Below are 5,449 nucleotides of genomic sequence, written 5' to 3'. Positions count from 1 at the left end.
TAAAATGGCAACATTCAAAGACAAAGAGAGAATCCTAAAAGCAGCAAGAGAGAAACAACTAATAACATACAAGGGAGCTCCAATAAGGCTATCCTCAGATTTCTCAGCAGAAACACTACAAGCCAGAAGGAAATGGCAAAAAATATTCCAATCAATGAAAAACAAAGGCCTACAACCAAGACTACTCTACCCAGCAAGGCTCTCATTCAAAATGGAAGGCGAAATAAGGAGTTTCTCAGACAAAGGAAGACTAAAAGAATACATCTCCACCAAACCAGCAATGCAAGAGATGCTAAAGGGTCTGCTCTAAGAAGATAAAGAAACAGAGAGAGACAGAGAAGAACACGAGTACAAAGGGGAAAAATGACAATGAATAAGTACTTATCAATAATAACCTTAAACGTAAATGGATTAAACGCTCCAATTAAAAGACATAGGGTAGCTGAATGGATTAGAAAGAATGACCCACATATATGCTGTCTACAAGAGACCCACCTTAGAACAAAAGATCTACACAGACTGAAAGTAAAGGGATGGAAAAAAGTATTTCAAGCAAATGGACATGAAAAAAAAGCCGGGGTAGCAATACTTATATCAGACAAAACAGATTTCACAGAAAAGTCCATAAAAAGAGACAAAGAAGGGCATTTCATAATACTTAAGGGAAAAATCCATCAAGAAGATATAACCCTTATAAATATATATGCACCCAACTTAGGAGCACCCAAATATATAAGGAAAATTTTGAAAGACTCCAAGAAAGATATAGACAGCAACACACTCATCGTAGGGACTTTAACACCCCATTGTCAACAATGGACAGATCTTCAAAGCAAAGAAACACCAAAGATATTGAGGCACTGAATAACACTTTAGATCAAATGGACTTAGTTGATATATATAGAAGTTTTCACCCCAAAGAAGCTAAATATACATATTTCTCAAGTGCACATGGAACATTTTCAAAGATAGACCACATGGTAGGACACAAAACAAGCCTCAATAAATTCAAGAAAATTGAAATTATATCAAGCATCTTCTCAGATCACAATGGCTTAAAATTGGAAATCAACCTCAAGGAAAAAACTCAAAAATATTCAAACTCATGGAGAATGAATAACATGCTATTAAATAATGAATGGGTTAACAATGACATCAAGGAAGAAATCAAAAAGTTCCTAGAAACCAATGATGATGAACACACAACAACCCCAAACCTATGGGATACAGCGAAAGCAGTCTTAAGAGAAAAGTTCATAGCAATACAAGCCTACCTAAAAAAGCTAGAAGAATCTCTAATAAAAAATTTAACCCTACAGCTACAAGAACTAGAGGAAGAACAACAAGTAAAACCCAGATCAAGTAGAAGGAAGGAAATCATCAAGATCAGAGCAGAATTAAATGACATAGAGTCTAAAGTAACAATTCAAAAGATCAACAAAAGTAGGAGCTGGTTCTTTGAAAAGATAAACAAAATTGACAAGCCTTTAGCCAGGCTCATCAAGAAAAAAAGAGAGAGGACCCAAATAAATAAAATCAGAAACGAAAGAGGAGAAATCACAACTGATACAACAGAAATACAAAGAATTATAAGAAATTATTATGAACAGCTGTATGGCAAGAAATTTGACAACCTAGAGGAAATGGACAGATTCCTGGAAAACTATAGTCTTCCCAAACTGAATCAAGAAGAAGCAGAAAGTCTGAATAGACCAATAACAGCTAGTGAAATTGAAGTAGTAATCAAAAAACTCCCAGCACACAAAAGCCCAGGACCGGATGGCTTCACAAGTGAATTCTACAAAACATTTAGGAAAGAACTAACTGCTATCCTCCTCAGACTATTCCAAAAGATACAAGAAGAGGGAAGACTCCCAAACTCGTTCTATGAAGCCAGTATAACCCTAATTCCAAAACCAGGTCAAGACACAACAAAGAAAGAAAACTACAGACCAATATCGCTGATGAACATAGATGCTAAAATCCTCAACAAAATATTGGCAAACCAGATCCAGCAACACATTGGAAAGATCATACACCACGATCAAGTAGGATTCATCCCAGGGATGCAAGGATGGTTTAATATTCGCAAATCAATAAACATAATACCACATAAACAAAATGAAAGACAAAAACCACATGATCATATCAATAGATGCAGAAAAAGCATTTGATAAAGGACAACACCCATTTATGATAAAAACTCTCAGCAAAATGGGAATAGAGGGAGCATACCTCAACATAATAAAGGCCATATACGAGAAACCTGAAGTCAACATCATACTTAATGGGTAAAAACTGAGAGCATTCCCCCTGAGGTCAGGAACAAGACAAGGATGTCCACTCTCTCCACTCCTATTCAACATAGTCTTGGAAGTTCTAGCCACAGCAATCAGACAAGAAAGAGAAATAAAAGGCATCCAAATTGGAAAAGAGGAAATAAAACTGTCATTATTTGCAGATGACATGATAGTGTACATACAAAACCCTATAGACTCCACAAAAAAACTACTCAACCTAATAAATGAATTTGGCAAAATAGCAGGATACAAAGTCAATATTAAGAAATCGAAGGCATTTTTATACACCAACAATAAAAACTCAGAGATAGAAACTGAAAGAAAAATCCCATTTACCATAGCAACAAGAAAAATAAAATACCTAGGAATAAACTTAAGCAAAGAGGTAAAAGACCTGTACACAGAAAAGTACATAACACTGAAGAAAGAAATTAAAGAAGATACAAATAAATGGAACCATATACCATGCTCTTGGGTGGCCATACGACCCAAAGCAATTTATAGATTCAATGCAATCCCTATTAAAATACCAGCAACATATTTCACAGACCTAGAACAAATACTTCAAAAATTTATATGGAACCAAAAAAGAGCCCGAATAGCCACAGCAATTTTGAGGCAGCACACAGTAGGAGGAATCACAATACCTGATATCAAACTATACTACAAGGCCACGGTAATCAAAACAGTCTGGTACTGGCATAAAAACAGACATATAGATCAATGGAACAGAATAGAGAGCCCAGAAATAAGCCCAGGTTCATATGGTCAACTAATATTTGACAAAGGGGGAAAGAACATGAAATGGAGTGAAAAGAGCCTCTTCAACACATGGTGTTGGGAGAACTGGACAGGGACATGCAAAAAAATGAAACTAGACCACCAGCTCACACCATACACCAGAATAAACTCAAAATGGATCAAAGACTTAAATGTAAGCCGTGATACCATAAAAGTCCTAGAGGAAAAAATAGGCAGGAAAATTTCAGATATCCCACGTAGCAATATTTTCACTGATATATCTCCTAAGGCAAGGGAAATAAAGGAAAGAATAAACAAATGGGACTACATCAAACTAAAAAGTTTCTGCTCAGCTAAAGAAAACATCAGCAAGATCCAAAGGAAACCAACCATATGGGAAAATATATTCGCCAATGACATCTCAGACAAGGGATTGATCTCCAAAATATATAAAGAACTCATACGACTCAACACCAAGAAGACAGACAACCCAATTAAAAAATGGGCAAAGGACCTGAACAAACACTTCTCCAAAGAAGACATACAGAGGGCCCATAGACATATGAAAGTATGCTCAACATCACTAGCCATCAGAGAGATACAAATTAAAACCACAATGAGATACCACCTCACACCAGTCAGAATGGCCATCATCAACAAATCAACAAACAACTTGTGCTGGAGAGGATGCGGAGAAACGGGAACCCTGGTGCATTGCTGGTGGCAATGCAGACTGGTGCAGCCACTGTGGAAAACAGTTTGGAATTTCCTCAAAAAACTAAAAATGGAACTGCCTTTTGAACCAGCAATTCCATTGCTAGGATTATATCCAAAAAATCCCGAAACACCAATTCAAAAGAACCTATGCACTCCAATGTTCATAGCAGCACTATTTACAATAGCCAAGTGCTGGAAACAACCTAAGTGCCCATCTGTAGATGAGTGGATCAAAAAACTGTGGTACATTTACACAATGGAATTCTATGTAGCAGAAAGAAAGAAGGAACTTCTACCATTTGCAACAACATGGATGGAACTAGAGAAAATTATGCTTAGTGAAATAAGCCAGGCAACAAAAGAAAAATACCTTATGCTGTCACCTATTACAGGAAACTAATGAACAACACAAACAAATGAGCAAAATTGAACCAGAGGTATGTAAACAAAAAGTAGACTAACAGTAACAAGGGGGGAGGGGGGAGGAAAAGAAGGGTGTAAGGGGAAGGGTCAAGTTAAAAAGAAAATATATATATATGAATGACCCACAGACAGGGGCAACTGAGTGGAGACTAAATGTGGGGGAAGGGAGGGACAGGGTGCAGGGAAGCAAGAGGGGGAAAAAAGTGAGACAACTGTAATGGAAAAACAAACAAAAAAATTTTTTTAGTGGGGGAAAAATGAAAATATGAAGTGTTGCAGGAAGACAGATCTCTGGGTAGGGGCATTCTCATGCCCCACCACCCAGGTGGCATCCCGTGACTCAGGAGACCATGAGCAACTCTCGTCTCTGCCTTCGGCTTTAGGCTGTCGAGGCCACTGAGTCATGGAATCCTGGGTAAAACAGGTTCTGTTGTGTACTCCATCTGCTTCCTTGTTAATGAAGTCTTGATATGGAGCTGGCCTTGAGGATTAGTGGATCTGCCTTGCTTCCTTGATAGGTGCTAGATAAAACAGGAGTTACCCTGGCCGTATTTTACATATTAATGCTACTGTAAGAATTCTTTCACTTGTAAAATTCTCCTGTTGTTGGCTGGAATGTCACACCCCCCGTTCTATTTTTAGTAACTTTCGAAACCCTAATAAAAAGAGGATGAGGCTTCCCGCTCTCCGCTGATGGTCTGAGCTAGCCACAGCCCTCCGTTCGTTACTGGCCAATAATCCTGCCTGCCGGATTTATTTCAGCGTCCGAAATCACAACCAACGCAACAATGAAGAATGGAAATGCCAGTTCAGTGAATATTAGGACAAAGATTTTCCTTCACGTTGTATATTTTTCTCCCTATTTGATCCCTCCAGAGTCTGGCATTCTAAACAAGTAAGTAATGACATGGGTTTCTTTGCATAGAACTAATAAGACCAGTTGTCAATAGAGGTTCTTTTTTTTTTTTTTGACCAAGTCTTTGACTGGAATGTCAAGCCTAAAGGAAACATACTTGGGCTCAGATTGTTACCAAAAAGCCCTGAGGAACTGGGAATGACTTTCAAAGGTAATAAAAGCCTGTGAGATAAAAGGCCTGTTACCATGGTTGGTTGTGTGGTCCACAGCAATCTTTCCAGGGAAGGAACGAAGGTTGTCTTCCTGAAAGATGGCTAGAAGGGACCTTAAGGCGCAATGAAAAACCAGAAAGACTTGGAAAAAACAGGTGTGTACAGGCAAGGATGAATGCCAGATATGTGGCTCAGCTTCT

This window comes from Furipterus horrens, unplaced genomic scaffold (assembly GCF_987537825.1).
Source record: "Furipterus horrens unplaced genomic scaffold, mFurHor1.1.pri manual_scaffold_12, whole genome shotgun sequence".
NCBI lineage: Eukaryota > Metazoa > Chordata > Mammalia > Chiroptera > Furipteridae > Furipterus > Furipterus horrens.
The sequence above is the reverse complement of the archived record's forward strand: the minus strand, read 5'-3'. Positions refer to the sequence as shown.